The 22,900-nt window shown below is 33.9% G+C and overlaps 1 protein-coding gene across 1 annotated transcript in view; it reads left to right on the top strand.

Annotated features, from left to right (window-relative positions):
• Positions 1-21,659: 21,659 nt before the first annotated feature.
• LOC128238553 (uncharacterized) overlaps positions 21,660-22,900 on the top strand; it is a 44,053-nt gene continuing 42,812 nt past the window's right edge. Inside the window, exon 1 of the mRNA XM_052954597.1 lies at positions 21,660-21,720. The gene's annotated coding sequence lies outside the window, so the exon portion shown is untranslated. The remainder of the gene's footprint in view (positions 21,721-22,900) is intronic.

Raw genomic sequence — 22,900 nt, 5'->3', positions numbered from 1 at the left:
AAGACACAAAATATAATCACAAGAAAACACCATGTTGACCATAGACCCGACTGTCAAAATTGAGTTCAAATACATAACCCTTCCGCCAGGGAGTCAATCGGCTACAAACAACTAATTTTCAGACTTCCACAAGCTATCAATTTCTGAAATAGAGTGTCAAATTCAGTCAAGTTCTCTGCAAAAAGAACATTTTTTGCTTCTTTTTCATTCAATTTTAATACAATATTGATACTTGAACGCAAGCACTCTTTTTTCTGTATTCACATCCGGCAGATAACTGTGGTCTTGAGCCAAATCTTAGATAGAAATCTATTTCCTTTGTTAGGTGACCAAGATTCATTATTCTTGCATACCGGACGTGTGTTTCCGGTCATGTGACCAGTGCTGGAAAAACCCATCTTACATACCCCATGTAAGATGAGTCACGCGCATCAACGCGCCACTTCTTATTTCATTTATTGTATGGTGTATGAACATATTATGCCATTTCAATAAAGCGCAATTAAATATATATGTTTGCAAGACTTTTAATTAAAATTGAACATAAATAATCGTAAAACCCCCCCGCTATTTTTAGTTATTTAAAATTACTGCGCTCTATGACGTCGGTAAGCAACGTCGCACGCGCTTTTTGGTGTAATTGTACAAAAGTTCGTTTTCAACGTCATTTTTTCCACAAATTGATAAATTTAGATATGCAAGAAAAAATATCAATCATGTTTTTCCAGTCCGGATCGAAAAATCCGACCCTCGGGCACGCTGCGTGGCCGGTAACTCGGCAAGCCTCGTTACCGGCTTACGCACGTGCCCTCGGGTCGGATTTTTCTATCCGTACCGGAAACACATGAGACACTTATAAGATTAACCATGTTTTCCTCCAAAAATAGAATGTATTTATCAGAATTAGTTTACAATGCTAAGATTGAGCTAATGCGATATCATCCTTTTTAATACCTGATGACTTCTGCTGGTACATGTTTATGCCATAAAGGATGATTAATCCACCTGCTACATTTCTGCGCCTTGTAACTACTATTCATTGTTCCAACACATAAATCACTATCTTCAGAAAATCAAGGCTTTCTTCAATCGACTCACTGAAGCAAAGTTGACAATCAATCTTTATAGGTGAGGAACGTTGTAAAAGTCTGAGTAAATGTACGGCGTGTTTACATTTTATTACTTACAATATATAAACGACTTTCCTCAAGCCCATCGAAGGTCGTCCGTATAAACATTAAATCATATTTTTTTAGCGAAAAAGTCTTTTCATTCGAATTTAGTAGGTCTTTGGTCGGACGGGCAGGCTTTCGAAAGAGCTTCTAGCAGGTTGGTTTCTGCCAAATAACTTGTGCATGTAGGTAGTTGATGTGAAGATATGTCTAATGATGTCTGTAATGTTTGGTTGGGTCATTGTCGATGTGTTTTACTAAAAACGAACAAATTGTTTTCGTTCAATTCCTATTCAAAATGAATATTAATGAAATTGTTATTTGTATCTTAAGTGAAAACGTACCGTTTGATATTTGTTTAAGTTGATGTGGTTAAGGTCAAACTGTAACTGAAATGGAATTTTTTTCTTAAAAACTAAAATTGTTGATGGATAGTAGTGGAAAATAATGACGCTTATTTGAACATATAATTAAAGAATGCTTTTGGGTTAGTAGTTCAAGATCGCTGGTACAAAAATAGAAGAATGCTTTCTGCTCAGTAACGTTACCTAATATAAACTATTGTTGGTTAAGCCAAGAATAAGAGTATATGCACCTTTGGATTGCACTGGGGTCTTTGATATTAATAAAGACAAAACGTCTTACTCAAATATTTAGTTTAAGAACAACATATTGGTAATACAACTTAGTATAAAGGATGCTTATTTGAAAATGTACACTGTAATTGGATGTAAGGATCACTATGTTCTGTGCTAAGGAAGCTATGCAACTTTAATTTAAACATGCTTTATTTAATATATGCAATCTTATTACTAAGAATACACACACACACACACACGCACGCACGCACGCACGCACGCACGCACGCACACACACACACACACACACGTTGTACATACTATTGATATTGAATGGAACGAAAGCACAGCTTATAAAAATCCTCTCCGTAGGAATTAATTTACTCGTTTACGAGAAGAATGCATATGATTGACGATTAGACGATATATATATTTTATGCGAGGAAGAGTGTTATTGCTACTAAATAACAGAACTAAGGATTGTGTGTTTAGATGTAGGTTCGATAGCTCAGACACGATATATAATAGATACAAAATATGCACAAATTTTATTAAGGATATATAAATAGGGTATGGAATAATATAGGAAGGATCGAAGGTGGGTGCATACCATATGGGGGAAATTTTGCCTGTCAGGTATTGTTCAGAATTGTTTCTAGCCCTGTAAGAATTTATGGACAGTATCAACTATTTTGGAGTTGTTCTCGTTGTTTAGGGTTGGATCTCCATAATGAATTAAATCAGTGTTTAGTTCTGTGATAATTGACGTATTACAAATGAAAGTTTGTCGAATGTCCGTATATAGAGGACAATGCATTGAAACAGTGAGTACTACTTTCAACTTCACCACACTCGCAAAGTAGAGAGTTGGTAATGTGTATAAAATAAAGGTGATAGTAAAGACCACGGCATCTGGTACGCAGTCGAGTGTGGAGTACTTGCAATCGGCGGTCACTGTGATAATAGTAAAGCGGGCAGACTGATAATCGACTACGAAGAGAATAATTAAAGGATGCAATAGAACGACAATCCCGGACATTGTGTGGAAGTTCATTCCGGGCACGTATAGTTGAAGGTAAGGAAGAGGAAATGTAAGAATCAGTGCGTGACATATCGGTTCGTGCGTTAGATGCATTGCGTAGTGGATAATTTTGGGAACTGATATTAAACGGTGTAATGGATGACAGATATTCTGTGGCAAGGCCGTTTTTCATTTTATAAAAAAGACATAATTTGTGATTTAGGCGTCTTTCTGACATAGTAGGCCAACATAGCTCCGCATGGAGAACAGGAGTCGAAATTGACTTAGTAGACGCACAGACTATTCTACTGGCTTCCTTTTGGATCGTTTGCAGTTCGTTTGTTTCGTAGTCCGTACAATTATCCCAGTCAATATCAGCATATTCAAGTATCGGACGGTGTATGAAAAGTAATTAGTTTCTAGACATTTTATGTCCATTTTCTTTTGGAAATCTACCGATTGAGGGAAACATATTGAAAAGGGAACACAGTGGGCGAGCTTAAGAGTACGAACATTCTTTTAAGATTCGATGACTTATGGCATCAGATCCTGAAGCTTTTTTAACCGGCAGTGATGATATAATGTCAGTGATCTCACTTGGTAACACTGTGATATTGTCAATTTTGCAATTACTGTAATTATTGTTAGCTAGCGGGACATCGTGACCGCTATCATCTAATAAAGACTGATTTGTAAAGTGTGTATTGTGAGTTTCAGCTTTGCCAGCGTCATCTAGGTAGAGTCAACCGTTAGAGGGATTTTGGATTGCATTAATGCTTGGCCACGGTTGAGGATTAACAAACGACTTCAGAATCGTCAACCACCCTTTAGACTGAAAAGACCCAGAACATTTTTTTCTGAGAGATAAGAATAATATGTTTCTTTTGCGGCACGAATGGTCAAAGTTATTTCATTCCGAAGCTTTAGAAATTTACCCAATAGTTGTGTTGAGTTTGTATGTTTAGCCTTTCTTAAGTAACGTTTACGTTTGCGAATAAGATTTATCACTTGTACTGTCATCCGAGTTACGACATCTTTTTGCGTAAGTCAAAATGGCATTAGTAAAATTGTCAGTGTATATATTGATATTCAAATCAGAAAGAGAGTCCCATCAGTTTCATCGAGAAGACCACGCAACTCTACGTAGTTACCCCTATCGTAATACCATACTTGTCTCGAAAAAGAGGTTGATTTATATTTTTCAAATTTAAGAATGCCAAATATGGGACAAGGGTAGCGACTATTTGATGGAATAAATTGATCTCAAACACCCGATGTTATTAAGCTATAGGAGTTAGAAATGACAATCAGATCTAGTGTGGATGAGGTACTTTGTAAGTGGTTTTGCTCTGTAATCACTTGAGATGGACCATATAATGAACATAAAGTTTGCATACGCCTGAGTATCTTATATTGCTGGTGTTGTAGTTAAAGTGACAAGTGATGATTATATCACTAATTCCTGTATCAAAGGCAAGTCCCACAGAATCATCTATACAATCGCAAAAAATGCTGCAGAAGAGTTCTTTGAAATGTACCAAATAGTAATCTCTTACGGTTCTTTAGTGTAATATCGACACATAGGCATTCGAGACATTGGAGCTCTAAATCAGGACGACGCAAGAAGTGTGTAGAATCTTTGATGAAAACACAAACACCACCATGACTGTCACCTTGTCTATCGCGTCTCTCAACTGTGTGATAACCATTGAAGGGTATATCTTCGAAAGAAATAGAATAATTTAGCCATGTTTCAGTAAAAGCTATGCTAACATATCTACCAAGATCAGAAAAAAAGACATCTAATTTGCTTTGTAGACTTTGAACATTGTAATGGATGAATGGAACATGATATTGTGACAAAAGAAGTTTGGATAACTCTGAACTTGACTCTGATGTAAATAAAACTGTATCAGGCCAGGATTTCGATGAACATCACCAGATAGTAAGATAAGCTCAACAATCCAACATTCAACTACAATTGAAGAAAAACTGAATAGACGAGTACAAACCATCACCCATTACCACGACGTTTAGGTCGGATAATTTTACCACTGATTGGTATTAAGTGTGGAGCATGGTATGATAACTGTACTGCCGTAACATCATCTTTCGATAACTGTACTGACGTTAAATAGCAGTATCAAGAGGCTTTAGGAAATTGAAGACCGTTCAATCGGGTGATCATGTTTAGCTCTTTTGCTAGTAGCCAAGTATTCATCAGATGGGGTGATGGAAGGTCTTGCTTATTTTTCACTGGGGTTATAGGCGTTGAAGTAGTTGGAGATGATTTATCCATTTCTCAAAATGTAACGAGGTTGACTTTTAATGTTCAGCAGTGTACAGTCCAAATTTTAAAATACAATACCTCACTTGAAATATTCATCACACTTAAGTTATCCACATGCGTTATTTTCCTACACCATCTTTTAGAACTTTACTTCACAAACACTGAATAATCCTTTATCTCCATTTCCATGACACATATTTATTTTAAAACATCATAATTGAATTTTTTCTCTGATCGCTAGAAATAAAGGCATCTCATTTGAAGATTTCCCTTATGATTGATCAAGGTCACTGTTACTGGAAATATTAAACGGATTAAAGATATTTTAACTTGAATAAAGAAAATGACATATTATGATTAAGTGTTTCACTTAGTAAGCTCAGGGTAAGACAACAGCCAGGATCATACAAGGGGTAGAAAGGGTCAAGATTGATCTCAAGAGCTTGAGTTGGGAATTATGCATTGTGAAATATCTAAGGTTTTTGTAAAATGGGATTGCTTGTTAGGTAATTTTGGTCACCGAAAAGGTACATTTTGAAATAAAATTGCAAACTATAATTTGCACCGATTAAACGGGGTATATCGGAAACTCTGGAAGGTAGGCTTTGGGACGGCTGGATGAAGGCCACTGCTTGTATTTAGATACCCAAACCTAGTGTCTTGAGTCTTGGTTGCACGTCTCAGTATCATAAAAACATTAAAGTCATTTTTGAAAGTCATTTGTTAAAAAAAAGCATCACACGATTCCAAATTAGGTATGCTTTACGCTTTTGGAAAGCACATTATCCCCTGTATCATGTTAGTAAATATCAATGCTCAATATTCATTAAGATAATTCATTTTTAAGCAACATGTGAACTTGAGCCATGACATAAAAATAATAAATTGGACTCAATTGTTTTGATGCATATTTCATGCATTAAGATATCGAACACTATTCATACATTAAGATATCGAACACTATTTTTTTTGGTTTAGAGTATTGACAAATACAAATTTATACAAGGATTTGAAGCCACCAGTATGTGTATTTCCCTTCCTTTTACATTACAAACAACACTTTGATAAAATTTCAGTTGGGATATAACATAAGTATTTGCATGATATTGGGACCAGGAATTATCCGGTTATCGCCTTGCGGCGTTTCTCATATCATTTGTAAGAACAATTTGCAATCAGTTTAAAAGGTGATTAAATTGCTTGATAATAGATTAAAAAAACACACACACAAAGAAAACACGTACAAATAATTGGAGACAGAAGTACACTAGAGATACATGTAACATATCATAATAAGGAAGACATGTGACACATAGACAAATAAGGAACAAATGTGTCACATAATTTTATATAAATAAGCTCGACAAAGAATTAATATCAGTAAACAGCAACAGGCTTAAACGACATATTTCAAGTTTGAAGTCATGAATCTTAGTGGCTTTATCATAGTCAAACTGCTTATTGATTGCATATATACTTCAGGAGCACAGAATGCAACCCGTGGGAACTTTTCGTATGCCTTTCATTCATGTAGAAAGACTGGTGGATTTGCTCATCGGGATATTATGAACTCAATGCCGTTTGGACGTCATCAAGTAAAAAAAAATGTTCTTTTGTTGAAAGCTTGGAGCTTGATGATGGCGAATCACTACGGACACAATACAGAGCGGAATTCGGCGCTTATATTGCTCCATTTGGCTGTGCTGAGAAACTACCTGCACATTTTAAAGAAAGCGTGAACAGTACTAATATGCTTTACGAATGCTCCAAAGTATGTTCAAGAAAAGAATCTACTAGAAAGATAAATTTTGTTGGAATACAAAATGAGGAGTGCTACATTATGGACCATCAAGGCTTGTCAACAGTAACAAGCTGCAAAATCGAATCAAAATTGAATAGTTCTACTATTGCATTCGTCTATAAATTAACTGATACAACTGTTCAGAGGGAAACATATGCATGTATAACAGCATTCTATCAGAATAATTCGAAGATTATGAAACCGCCAAATGTTCAGGAAAACATAAAGGATTGTGTACTTGTGATAAAAAAATATTGTTTCGAAGTAACACAAGCGAATTGTTTGAATTATAATGACGCATTTGATGCCATTGGAATAAACCTTTGTATTCTAAACAGAACTATGTTCAAAAACGATATTGACGAGACATGCTCATCATTTTCTGCGAAAATGCCGCCCGTAATTTAATATGGCATGGATAAGTATTTAACAAATTACTCTGAAAGGTTCTATTTGAGCAGTGTGAGAAGACATACAGATTAGTCGACAATATCCCTGTTACATTTGACAATTTAACAATGTCTTGTGTTTCTCTATATACACGTGGATGTACAATATTTCTTGAACCTGACCGAAAATTATTAACAAAATAATAACAAATTTCGATGTCAGCATACAAGTACTTCAAGAGAAGAAAATTAACTGAATTTGCATAACAATACCGTCAGGCTTATTACAATACTCATTCCCTCGGCGTCATTGCTATTACTGGTAATATGCTTCGTTGTTCGATTCAACTATGTGAAACGCACCCGTACAACTGCAGAAGTTTGTTCACAAAATATGAACCTTGGGACTCTCGAGCACGAGCATGTCTATATTGGCTTGTATGACTATGCAATCGCTTCAAGTGATGCCGATGGGCCTACATGGATACAAAATGTTAACTACGTAAGTCGAGACATGATAGTAGGCGAGCCCGACCATTCAGATCTTTCTCCTGAAAATATTATGTGACCACCACCATCGGGAGGGGGAAAACTACTAAACGAGGCTAAAATATATATGTTTTCACATACATCTCGGACGAATTGTGGGAGAGAATGACCATATAAGGCCAGATGCTGAACACTCGATCACTCGGAAGTAACTTTGTTAATGGAACTTTCTCTTTCTTCAAGTTTGTACTTAACGGTTCATATGCTTATTGTTTTTCTACAGTATGTCAAAAATAATCAAAAAACAATATGACTATAACGAGCATATACCGCATTGTTTTGTAAATGCGATGTCATGAATCTCTATTTGTTGTGTGTATACTATAGTGATTGTATTGTTATTGCTGTAAACTGATACTTGTTTTTGTAGTTCGTTCATAGTTATTCGTCCTATTGTCGTTTACAGGGTCTTATCAGCTGAATTTTGTCATTTTTTAATATCAGGGGGTCTGTTTGAGTATGGGGATTAATGCCCAAAGAAGAATAATGCGGCTTCGAAATCGTTCCTTAAGTTATTTTATTTCAATTCAATGTACGTCCTACTGTTTTTGATGCAAATGTCTGAGCAAACATGCAAATGTGACATCTTTACAAATCCACTTTAGTCCTAAGTTAAAAATAACACTCTTATTCAAAATCAATACATTCACATGTATAACAAACACAAATTTTGAGTAATAAACCGTAAACTACTTACTAACTAATGCATTTATTGAAACTATTGATTACTGAAAACAAGATTGTAACCGACTATTTAATAGCTGAAAACACAAAAATATTAAATGATTGGTGAATGCTCAAAGACTTACTTTGATTAACTATCGTCTCATAAGGTAGAAATACCGTGTTATCTGCAGCTATCTTTCAAATTAAACTCCGTATCCTTTATAAGAATGTATTAATTGTGGTCAATCTTATTTGGGAGTACGAGTGCATCTTTAAAAGCTCTCAATGATCTCAATATTAATCCTGAACTTTAGAACCCCTGCTTCAAACAAGATCAGTAGGTAAGGGGCTATTTTCTATGTGCTTTTTTCTATGTATGTTTGTGATACAAGAGCATACTAGGTTTTGGCAAGTGTTGATTGGTGCCTTAATACAAGAACATATAAGGTTTAGGGCTAGTGTGTATCTGTGTCTTTAAAACATATCAGGGTAGGGCTCGGGCTACGTTTATGTGTGCCTTTATACGATATCATAGCAGGTTTAGGGCTATTTATTTTTACACGAGCATAGAAGGTTTATGGCTTTAGTTTATGTGTGCCTTTATACAACAAAATAGCAGGTTTATGGCTATTTGGTTTGTCCGCGTAGTTCCAATAAATTGATATCATGATTGCCTCTATGTTTCATTAAATGCGAACGTTATGGTGCGAAATGCCCGTCACATTTTAGCACACAGCAAATAATGAATAATATGATGCCAATTGGTTATTATGAATGCGGCTAAAAATTATACCCAAAAAAATCAATAAAGTTATACCCCTGTATTTTCCCCTGTTATTTGAGACAATAGATGGTTTAAACACAAACATTAGGCATCCTTTTCTCATGATATGTTTTATTTCGATACCTGTTGGTATTGTGTTAGCACTGCTTATGGTCTGGTTAATATACATATGTCATTTACACAACCGACCAGGATACAACAACGGGACTTTACGGAACGATATGTACATCACAGCCATAACAGACAAGCGAGTTCGGAATGACGCAACGCAGGTTGAGGAATGTGCAGCCTACGATGAAATAGTTGAAGTTAGCAGGGTTCAAAATACAGCTTCGGAAAACTTGGTGTTGCCTTCAACAAAATAAACAGGCACCTTCTAGACAGAACAAAGACGGTTAGAAATGTTGGAATAGTGTAACCGATCATCAATTTCCAAAGTGTATCAGTTTGATTTTTTTTTATCATACAAAAGCCGAAACGCCGTCTTTGTTCTCGGAGCTCAGTCACAAAATTGGGGGAACGTCATCTGTGAAAAAGAAGACGGAGTGGAAACACCTTATTTAATCACTTCAGCAAGCAGAATGCGATAAGGCTGATATTAAACACCCCCCCCCCCAAAAAAAAAAAAAAAAAAAAAAAAAATGATGGCACTGCTGCACTGGTCATGAATCTGGATCTAACATAATACACTGGTAGCCGCCATTTCCTTCTCTGCCCCCTGGTACCCGACCATACACTACTACTCTGAAATAACATTGTATAATCAGCAACCAACAAACAAAACGATGACCACGATATGGATGATAAGTTTATAACGTAGCTCTTCTTCCTTTTCCGATTAAGGAAAGAGGAAAACATTTATTGCCCATGATAACGATACGACTGGAACGTTCAACGTTTAAGACGGCAGCGAGATTATGTTTGATAACAGAAAAATGAGTCAACAAAAATCTCCATTTTCAATTATTTTGAACATTTTTGAAGGTAAAAATAAAATTGTAAGTGTATGTACCAATGTGTAAAACCCATATATGTTTATGTTTTTCTTTTTTTTTTTTGGTTTATACTAATTTATTGTAACTCGATTGTGACGAAAGCTGATAGCATATAGAATCACTCTCGAGTCGGTTTTCTGGGCAGAAACCAGTACTGTGTCCTTTTTGTGAGGCAATGAGAAAGTACCCATAGTGAGGATCTAACCCATGACCTCTTGGATGAGAGGTGGACACCTATACCACTAGACCACTCTCACCTCATTTGTTAATGTTCTGATGTGTACTGCTAATGAATGTATTTCTATTGAACTAATGTGTAAAACACATGCACGGCAATGCACTGATGTGTAAAGCATGTGAACATGTATCCACTTATGTGTTTAACATATGGCTGTGTTTGTATGAATGTGTATTAAATATGGACGTGTATAAACTGATTTAAATAACTCAATACAGTATTTTCTGTGCATTTGCAATAAATAGTATTTTTCTGAAAATTTAGATCACCAATACGTAACAATTTCTGTTGCTTAATTGCATCTAGTGCACTAGTTTAAAAATACCAGTATTACGCTGCCTTCAGTGCAAAAATATATACTTTGTTTCTTTGTTATTGATTTTTCTCTTATTTTTTTATTTTTATGATATTGCCAAAGGATAATATTAGATATATAACAATTCTATTTGTGTATTTCACATACGATGTAATGAAGGTTTCAGTTGATAGAATTGTTGTTGTTTTTTTTTGTACAAATTATATCAAAATTGGATGAATGAACGTCTATTATGCTTGTAAATCCAGAGTGAAAGCGAAACATCTCATTTTCTCAACTTGTAATGTACATTTGCATTTGATTAAATGCTAACATTAACCATTAAACCATTTAAGTTGTATCACAACATGCAAACTTCTGAAATACGGACAGGATATCTAAATTGTACAAACTAACTTAATCTTTCTGAACGTAGAACGTAAAAACTATAATTGTTTACTCGACAAAAGAGAGCACTTAACTGTGTAATAACCTAGGTAAATCAATGAAAACCATAAGAGTTGTTTTTTGGTATTTCTACCTACTTTTGAATAACATCCAATTACAAATAATTTATAAAACATAGGTGTTGTTGAAGAATTAGCAAATGAAGGTTACCACCTTTTTTCCATACTGTCGACATATAACACTCTCAACTATGTATTACGATATAACTATGACGATGAAGTAGAGTTTATGTTAGTGCCAAGTGCACTTAATAGCAACTACTAAACGTTGGTTTCGTTTGCACATTTACAAAAATGTTGACCACGTGCCTGTTTACTCATATAACTCGGAAATGTCGCCATTTTATGACTATGTATTTGTTTAACAAAAACAATTAAGCGTCTTGACAGGACAATTACTTTGAAGTGAATGGCCATTGATTTGTATTCTTAAACTTACAAGGAAAAATATTACTGCCGCAATAGTCAACATGAGAACTTCTGATTTCATTCAATGAATGTCGACAATAAATTCCAAACAATGGCAAGACAATGAAAGCGAAATTGAGACACAACCGGGAAGTAAACGCCCTATTGTTTAATAGTAGATATGTTTGACTCTTGAAGCTGTCATATTCCCACACAATAGCATGGTCAACCAAGGATTCGAATAGCTGATGATTTTCAATTAAAGAAAGCCGAGAGTCTGTGTGATAATGAATTATTCATGCACACAGCAAAGTTGAGGGTGCTTAGATACCTTTTGAAAATGTCATTTATTTTTATTTCAACATACTTCATACTGTTTTAATGCTAACGTCGAAGCAAAAAGCAATAATTTCAAAACTAAACACACCTGATGTTAAACACTTGAATAAATCTGAAACTGCCCGTTTAACCTCTGAATACCGAATTCCGGGTTATCCAGAATATTGGAAGCCTAACTCTAACAACTTGCCCGAGGAGTAAAAACGAAAGCTCCTGTATGCATGTTTCATTTTCATGGCGTTTCTGAGATAACGAACAATACAATCATAAATACGGAATCGAAACAACCAAATTGTTTCCTTCTTTTTCAATTATATTCAATAATACGATACATTTCTCAGTTGAGACATCACCATTCGTGACATTGATGAAGGGAATTAAAGACCTAGTGTTCTCACATCGCGGCGACAGTTTACACTCAGTTTTAATATTATGGAATTGCATGCTTATATCATTTTAATAAATCACAACGCACCGTAGATAGTTATGTACACATGAGATTCACCCAAATAAAGTTGAGCATAGGATGAATGATAAACACTTGACATATCTCATTTTTAAAGTCATAAATCTTAGTAATTTTATAAAAGTTAAGCTACTAATAAATTGCATTTGAAATCTTTCCGAAATGAATTATAGCATAGAAATTGTGCTTTTTTATCATCTGTTTCGTTGAAAAAAATATAAACCGAGACGATCTGGTGGAAACTTGCAACACATTTATTTAATTTTAGTCATAACAGTTTTCAGAGCCCACGGAAAAAACATGCCCATCTTGCAATGACTTATTGCAAAAAAATGAAATAAACGACAATGCTTTTCTTTTGTTCTATTTTGAATAAACTACTAGGTTTCATAAGTGTTCTTAATTTCCAAATTAATTAAGACACATTAAATTTGAAGGACTGATAACTTCATACACAACAGATAAAACTCAGTTGTTATGAAAAAAAGAAATCCAAAGTGCAAATTTCAGGGGAGAGCATGTTGTATTTTCTAGTTCGACAATTGGTAAGAGTTTAACCTGATGGAAAATATTCGACATGTGACTGATTCGATTAAACAGTTTGTTTCAATTTAAATATTGTTTAATATATGGTTTCATGTGGTTTATAGAGATGTATCAGTTAAATAAAAATGACTATCACATCGATAGTTTTCACGGTTTTAAATTTAAGCACGCTGTCAGTTTCAAATCAAATTTCAGCGCGCACAGAGCTATGACATATTTCCAAAATGACGTTACGCGCGTATAAAAATGTCCCTTTTCGGTGCAAATCAGTACGAAATACTCGTCAATAATTATAAGGACACGTCAAAGTGCATGAATATTTGTTGCCAATATATTACACGACGACGCAAAGGCGTTGACCATACGTCGATCCCTTACACCGCAGAAGGGACTGTTAAAACATCGGTTTAAGAAGGAAAATGAATATCTGTTACGTCCATTAACCAAATGAAAAAAAAAAAAGATTTTACCTTCGTGTTGAGTTTTTGTGCACAAACATTCAGCGACACTCTGTCACGGATCTCACGCATGCGCATATACGTATTGCTGATAACCCGCGACCCCGTGATATACCTGAAACAGCACTTGCAGTAGTTCTACTCAATATTGACATATATATAACCACGATTTATTATATTACGAAGTGAGCTTCAGTTTTCATTCCGTCGTCAGTGTATACCATGCATTTAATATAAGTATTTGGTTATTGGCGCGTTCAAAATAAATTAATTTTTCGCAAATTAATTTAAACTCGGTTTCATTAGGCATTGACACCCTCTAATAAATAGAGTCAACGTATGAACATATCATAAATGTTTAATTCAATGGAATCCACTTTTTAAATCTGGTATACGGAGAGTTTTACCGCTGGTACATATATTAATCACTCGGTATCCACGGTCAAGATGGAGGCTCAGGGCTCTGTCAGTGAAGATATTAAGAAAATAGAGTTAAATCACACGTTTTCGTCACAGTTTTCGGCTCGCCCGACGGCCTCCACTTCCGCCGAGGTTCTAATTTTGAATCAAATACAACACATTTAATAGAAACTGATTAGATTCCATTTTTTTTATAAACACTAAAAACATAATTATACCAAATTCAACATATCGTGAACTAAACCAAAAAATAATTCCCGTCTGGACACTAAAAGGGGGAGGGGGTGTAACTTTACGTCTGTATACATGTTATAAACCAGGAGTAAATAAGGTGATTGCGCACTATGTCACACATCCTAACAAGTCTATTCATTACTCTTACTGTCTGATCCACTTACAACACTACATTTACATGTGGTATAGGATAAATAAACTTTATTTATATCACTTCACAGTTGGTTTCGCGAAATGCTCGTAGTTGTATATAAATTGCCAGATAAATAACCTTCTTGTGAATTTTGTTAAAAATACTACACTACCGTCCGAAATGATAATTTTTTTCGATCAGTTATAGACCTGATGAATTTACATTATTGTACTTGTATGCAAAATATGTAAAAATAAAGAGAAAATACCTTCACCTTACTGGAAGGATAGGGTATCAATTATAAGGTATCTACTATTGTTCTTTTTTACTAGGTATAAAGTAATGTTATATCAAAATATCTTCAAAACATAACATCACCTTAATGCAATAACTGGATATATGAATCTAGTGTAAAAATTATACTGTCTCACTCACTGTAAGACATTATCGTGTGTATGGCTTCATCAATATTGTATAGTATTAGCGTTATTTTGTTTAATTTACGCAATGTTTTTATTTAATAACAAATAAACTAAAAATCAACCTAAAATGATAAATTTAGCGATTCTACAATACATACTGATGACGTCATAAACAGTTCATATCATATAGTGTTTTCAAAGCAACTTTGGTACAAAACAATACTTGGAGACATAAACTGTCTTAGTATTGAGTGCGAAATGCCTCTACAGTAGCTTTACAATCACCAACGTAATAAATCCAATAAATTACTTAATGAAATGTTTTCGGTTGTAATCTGTTAAATGGTTTTTTGGTGTAATGTCTGAGTTCTTTTAAATGATTAAATCTATCCGGGGATCTCAATTGACAGAGACACGAGCGCGAACGTTATTGTTCAGCTTGAGACTTCAGTACTTATTAGAGCACTTTGCAAAATATGTACGCACTTAACAATGGTTTCAAATAAAAGAACACTGGTCGAGTTTTTACGACATTGATGGAGTCGTTCAAACATTTCATTCGTTGGTTAGTCATAACTTGTCATGACATACAATATCGCTTACATATTTACTATAACTATACGCGCTACTGTAGTAAGTCCCATAACTCCGGTTAACATGTTTGTCCAATTATGACCCATGGCGACCTGAGGTTTGTACTCTTGAACATAGCTCTTGTTTCGAAATAATCTTATAGGAATAAAACAAAATCATCTAAACGTGTAATGTCGAATGGCGTAGGCGGATGGTGGCGTCCTGCGAACTGCATGAGCAGGCGCCCTCTAGTGCGTTGCTCTTCTATAAGCACTTCGGTCGGTGTAGGGGAGGACGGCGGCTATCAAAATACGCTGAACCATAATGCAATTCGACGCATTTATTCTAGCTAGATTGCGAAGACAACTGTACAGGTTGTGAATAACGTTCTTCGGGTGCCGTTTTGTTGATAGGAACAAGAATTGTGTCACAAGCAAGACTAATATATTGAGCCAGAATTGGATTGAACAATTATTATACATGTTATGTTGAAAATATTGTTACAAATAGACACACCCAAGTTTAATAGCGGAAAAATGAAATCATGCCATATAGGAAAGTTGTCCAAAATCGGGTCAAGTCTTTTGATAAACACATGATGAGTATTGTTATTGCGTATTGTTTACTTGAACTTAATAATACATAAATAACATTGTGATACTGACAGGTACTACCTCAGAGCTTTGCCATTTTCTCAGAATAAGTCATCTTGTAAACATGCTGTTACTAGGGTAATTTTAGACCTGGTATTCTTTTTGCACGCAAATTTTCAGGGCTGAGAGTTATATTGCGGTAAGGTGTCCGGTTCCTTCAAAAGACGCTGTTGGTTCGAGCCTTATTAGATTCGTTCTATTAGAAGCATTTATACCATGGAAGCGGAGTACATATATATGTTTATCAGATTAAACAGCTATATTTGCAAACGATGTAAAATAAACTCTTTAAAGTTAAACTAGCCATGTACAGTGTTAGTTTACCTTTAGGTTTAACGTTTTGTTTCTGTTGGCCTCGGTCCGCTTAATCTTGCGCCACTGTCTGTGTTTTATAGACGAAATCAGATCACTGTTTGTTAGGGTACCTATGTTTAGTGGACCCCGTACATCTCATTAGAATTCCGTATCACACACCTACCGTACGCCTTCTACATTCGAAATCTTACGAAAAGTATAATTTGTCACATCTGTCGTACTTAAACTTTGAATTCAGTTTGCTTTATTTCCATAAGCATAGTGAAAAAGAGTTATGTACGCGTATCAAAACGTTCGCATGTTCCCGCAATCGATAATTGGTCATAAATTGACCAAAATATTCCGGAGTCATTGGATTTACTACATTTATCCGAATTGTCATAGTGAACAAAGGGACGAAGCTGTCATTTCAGTTTATTGCTTACAAAAGAGTGTAATGTTTGCATGTCCCCTCAGTCGTTAACAATATAAACAATGGTTAAGTGCGTATGCCTTGTGCAAAGTTGAGCTTAAAAGAGATCGCAATGTGAAACGGTTCTCTTAGTCTGTAGCTGAACATACGTTCAGGCTCATGCCACCGCCTATGGTATTGCCGGACGGAATCACATCAAATCCTTAAAAGGCTACAGCAATGAATTATTAGGCAGATTACAACCGCAAAATTTCCATTCAGTCATTTATTGGATTTACTACGCGGGTTATTTAGACACTCGTATAGAGGTTTCTTGCGTTCAACAATAAAAATGAAAACATTTAGTTTCGGTTGCTTAATACTAAGTGGTCTAAATGTTGCTCTATTCTTGTTTCATACTTGAGGAAAAAAAGATATTTCCATGTCAGTTTGTAAAAAAAATATAGTGTTATGTGTTGTACAACAACGGACGAGCGTTGGCAGTTGTCAGGTGGCGCTCTTGCTGTTAATGTTGATATGTATTAATTTGGGCTAAATATGTTATAAAATCCGATTTTTATGTACTTGCTCATGTTTGAGCATGCGTCTAGACTAAAGTTTCCTGTTTTTGAGAGTGAATATCTAAATTTGGAATGTAATGGTTAATCATTCTTGTACAATACAGTTTTAATAATTGCAAAAAAGTAATATTTTTGCATAACTTTTTAAAATATATTTCTCGAGAAAGCATGGAAGTTAATGCTTTGTATAAGTTACTTAACATGAATAATTAGATCTTCTCTTGCTGCTTTCATTTAACAGCTGCATGGTACATATAAAGCTCTTTTGTTGACAGTTTTTAGTCGCTTCAAATGTCAATTTCCTTGTATACGGGTATTGATTTTGTGCCAAACTTTGGACTGGAACTGTATACAACTCCTTTACATTATATGGGGCTTTTAAATATCTCCATATCTTGATATGTATATAGTGTGACAATAATTAGGATCTGGATATAGTTGATTACTCTTGAGTTTGCTTACAAAGAATCTATAGAAATCTATAGAAAATGATTTTAATTATAAGCAATCAGACTATGTTAATTTGGCTCCTAAGGCATGAATCTTGCTACCGTCAATATGCAATTTAAGTGAATAAGCATGTTACTGAGTATTCAATTGGTATGAATGACGGAATTTCCAGTAAATTATTTATTTGACTTTGGTATGAATGTTGAGAAGGCAGGGCTAAGTTACCACGGAGAATAGTGAAACGGTCAGTAGACAAGACGTGTACAGGTTTTAATTCGGTTAAGCTTACATAAATGACCGATATTGTAGGAATTGTATTATTTCCATAGACAGTTCTAAGTAAATAGAATTAGCCAGCGTAAATATATTAATCATTGTGCATTTGTTTGAATGAAACGAGTGTGTTTTAACTTGTATTCAGCTCTTAAAAGCAATTTTAATAAAGTACTACTTATTTAAGTCTATTTGGATAGAATGGAGGTGTTACATAAATATTTATACATTTACACAGTTCCTTAAAGGGACTCGTTCACGTGTTATAGGGTAAGACATCGAAAAAAACGATCATCTGAAAAAATGAACTAAATGATTGTAACCATGATGAAACATCATCGATAGTTCAAATTAGAATTATTTCGTTTACATAATTTAAAAAGTGAAGAAGAACATTAAAATACTTTTAAAAACTGAATTATTTAAGGCTTGGATATACAAAATTATGTTCCAATAAACATCTACGTTCAAAGCTCGATGTTTTTTTCAAAAGTAATTAAATTACTCCAGGAATTTCAACAAGTTTAAAATAAAATGTGAAAGAGTTCCTTAAAAACAGACTATTGCATTTCTTTGGCCATTGATCATGGTATAATAAGTTCGGTTTAATAGTTCATTGTTAATCAGACTTTTAAGCATAGGATAATATAATAAGATAAATAAATAAAAGTGAGTATAAAGCTATGATAGAGTTATATTGAATGGCTGATGATAGAATCCCTAGATCCACACGATGCTTTATAAAAATGAAATGAATGAGAAATACCAACGAAGTTCAAATCTTGATTACTGACTCTCTATAATGAGGTAAATAAGACGACGGAACATAGCGCTTAGCAAACATAACCTTAGCAGTTGCCGGAATAGACTGGAGAAATAACTAGAGAAATACTGAACATTTTCAAATGAAATGTCACAAAAAGAAAATTAAATTCCTGGCCCCAATTTCTCAAAACTTCTTAAGCTTAACAGGCTTAAGTTCAATTAGCCAAAATTCATACTAAAATTGCTTTTTGATCAATGAAAAATGGTTTATTGTGATAATCGTAACGATAATTCCAACCTTAAGTATTAAAACATTTAAAGGAGGATATTGAAAGACAAAAACAGTGGGTTTAGCTTAATCCTGTTATAAGAGACTTAAGAAGTTTCGAGAATTTGGGGCCTGTTTCTTAAATAAATGTGATTCAAGAATTTTCGAATGATAAATAATCAATGTTGTTTTTGTAAAAAGCTCTTTTTCGCTATCAATATTTCAAGATCGTCATATACTTCAGGATGGTTTCGTGGTCTAACGGTTTAGGTGTTGTTTTCTATTTATTTCTTGACTTTACCGGTGTGGGTTCACACCGCTCTAAAACCAAAAATTTTCCATACTTAAACTGTACTGTTTTCTGGAATTTTGATGTCATAAAGTAGAATTAATGTTTTCAGATGCATAACCGGAGAAAAAAAATTAAAACCAAAAAATGTAACTCATTAGTATATGAAGCCACATAAAATTTTAGGTATTCAGAAAGTCACATGACATGCAAATCAAATCTGGTAATGACGTTGTGTGCTCTAAATTTGGATTAGACTTTCGGTTTTGTTCCATTTTGTATTTGCGATAAAAGCGTTATCCTTGGGGTTAAAAGGGCAAAAAGGTTAAGAGAAGTCATTTGAATATAAGTACAAAAATTACTTCCCGTATTAACTTACATTTAAACAGATTCCAAACAAAGGGTGATTACAAAATAGCATTTTATACATTCATAGGTATTGAGTTGCAATAATAATATTCAAATGTATCTTTAAATCACTCCGCACAAATTGTAAACTTCTTTTGCATTACCGTTTGTATGCATACAATTGTAAAGTGAATAACTTATTCCTACAGCATTAATTTGTAGAATACGGTAGATTCTCTGGAAGGATAGATATTTATTTATAAAGGTATGTTTTAATTTGTATCATAAAGGTATAGTTAGTTAGTTATGTTGGTTTAAGTCTTCAAAACGTTATACAAGCTGGTTCACTATACGAGTAAAAAATGTAATACTCGGTTTTGGGTCATCGCTTTATTGAGCGTTGTACGTTGTTTCTGTTTTTTGAAGGTGGTTTAATATAAACATGGGTACGAAGTCATAGTTGACGACCAAAATTGAATAATAACTGTCTTTATGTTGAGCGCGAAAAGCCTCTATTCTAGCTTCTAAAGAATCTACTTAATATGTCATATTAATGACAAAATGTGAATATGTCAATTTTGAGAGGCATAAATCTGCACACAATTTTCGGTCCTGTTTCTAATAAAAGAAGACATATCAGAACCGATTGCTTCTTTTAGACAAAATGCGAATAATACATACTTGAAATAAAATATGAAAATTATAATCAAGCTTATCAGTTTATTAATTGGTCGAAAGTGTTCAGTATTTACGGCGTCTTTGAAAAGCGCGCCGAAAATAAAATAAATTGTCACACCTTTTGCATATTAGGCTAAATAAAAAGTCATTAAAGAGCATACCGCTGTTGCTCTCAATGAATGATTATTTCTGTTCTGCATCAAAAGAAGAAGTTGAGCTGTTAAAAGAAAGATAGTGTCCTTATTTTACCATAAGTAAAATGTGTCATTGCTTTCACCATAGTGCCTTTGTAATAGCCTTACTGCTTTTTAAGAGTTTGACGATGTGCGTGTGTGCGTGCCTACGCGTGTGTGTGTGCGTGTGCGTGTTTGTATGTGTGTGGTATTTTCTTCCGCATATCAATAAATTAGTTAAAAATAGTACGTAGTGTTTAATTGTATTCTTAGATTTGCTGAGATGTGTTTGGTTTGTTTTCATATTCTAAATATGAAGCATATTTGTCATATTCAGGATTTATTGGACCAAAGTTTAATTGCTTATTGTGTTTATATTAAGTCTCATTATGCTTCAGTGATGAAAACATATTTTTTGTAAGTATATCCAAATGACCTTTCTTAACCTGTTTGATATTACTAACGACCAGAATGATAAAAATGCAATATCAAAACGCAACAAAACAAAGAGTATTATCTAAGTGTGGTTTTAATTTGGCGCACAGAAAGTCATTACGAAATTTGCACTTTCTGAATAGAAAAAAAATCTATGTTGTTCATAGACTTCAGGCCGCCTGATCCACTAGATGCCGAGGACTACAATATAACTTGTTTATATAACTTTATATTTTGACCATACATCAATAACATCACAAGAAAAATCAAATAACCAATGCCGCAAAAACAAAGTATGAAGATTGCGGTCTTCAAAGACAATATTTGAGCAAATATCAACATTTGCTGAAGGGTTCCAGCTTTCAGTATCTTAATTTGAACACTCCTAGTGATTTGCCACACCTTAATGTGGCATACACAAAAAGTGCCTGTTTCAAAAATATAAGCGAGAAGGTTTACAATTATATATACTTGGTTAATAACATTTCAATTTATAATGTGCCAATTGCCTTGGTCTAACAAATAAGCAGTATTTTGGTTGTTCTGTAATGATGAGCTGTTTAAATAAAGTTTTTTGTTTAAGTTTAATTACATACATCGGTAAAATTTGACGACTCATGTAAATACACATTATCTTTTTCAATCATGTAAAGAATAATGATAAAGAATATAGGTGTGCGTATTTCGTAGTCATTTTGAATTACCTTCTACAGATTTAAATGTCAATTAAGTGGTATATTGGATTTGATCTGGTGCCAAACATTGGGCTTATATTTTAAACAGGAAGCTCTTTAGTGTTTAAAATGTGTATATCGGCAGACAATATTTTGGATCTGGAATTTGATATCTGATATTGGGTAAGACTCGAGTTTGCTTTAATATCTACAGAAAATCATTGCTGTAATTATTAGCAATATAATTTTTTTAACATTTAGCTTGAAGTCTATTACTGTTTTAGCAAATTAAAATGCGTGATCATTGTAAGTGAAATGTATTCAATAAGAATTTCTTTGGTGTGAATGGCGGTATGACTAGCTATGGCCAAATTGATGTCAGTAGGGAAATACAATGGTCCAGGCCATCAAATCAAAAAGCGCACGAGAACAACTCGTGAGATGAAGAATTTCAGTAAATTTGTATTAGGTGTCACAAATTGAATTGAAAGGTGTACCTGCAAAACTATATAACCTTTGCCTGGACTGACAAATAATGGTCTTAGTTTCGAAAATATATTATGACTGCTCATGAAAGTTCATTTGAAAAAAACGATCGTACGATACGAGCGTAGATAAGATATCCCTAGTGGACACATCGTATTAATTCGGTTAAGCTTAAATAAATGACTCTTTTTAGAAAATGTTATTTTACTTCATAGTTCTTAGTGGAAGCGTAGATATAGATTACTTATTTGGGACTGGTTTCAGTGGAAATCGGTTCTTTTTTAAAATTGTTTTCAATTCTTGACTGCTGTTCCATAAAACAGTGCATTTTCGACTATATGAGGGTAAATTAAAGCTTAAAATAAAAATAAAAAAAATCTCAATTTCGTTAAAATAACTCGTTCACGTTTTATAGGGTCAAACATACATCGAACAAAAGATCACATAAAAAAGTTAATTAATGATTGTAACGATGATAAAACAATAAAAGGTATTTTATTTTAAATTATTTTAAATTATTGTAAATTGAATTATCTTAGGCTTGGGTACCCAAAATTATGTTCAAATGATATCTATCAGTTCACTACTGGATGCTATATGTTCACAAAAGTAGGTCAAATTTCATCAAAATTCCAAAAAGAAATATGTAAAAGAGTTCCATGAGGGCAGACAATTGCATTTCTTTTTTACACTAATCAGGTTCATTACTTTCGGTTAAACACGTAGATTGTTTGAACCGAAACTTAATATTTAAAATGCCTTGTATGGTAACGTTTATGATTGTGAGGCAAAAATGGACATTTCCTTTTAAACAAGAATTTTTATTGACACAATATACAGATCGTGAATTTAGTGCTTACTCCTACAAGATTTATTT

Source organism: Mya arenaria, chromosome 6 (genome assembly GCF_026914265.1).
Source record: "Mya arenaria isolate MELC-2E11 chromosome 6, ASM2691426v1".
NCBI classification, from domain to species: Eukaryota; Metazoa; Mollusca; class Bivalvia; order Myida; family Myidae; genus Mya; species Mya arenaria.
This window is presented reverse-complemented; position numbering and strand designations above follow the sequence as displayed.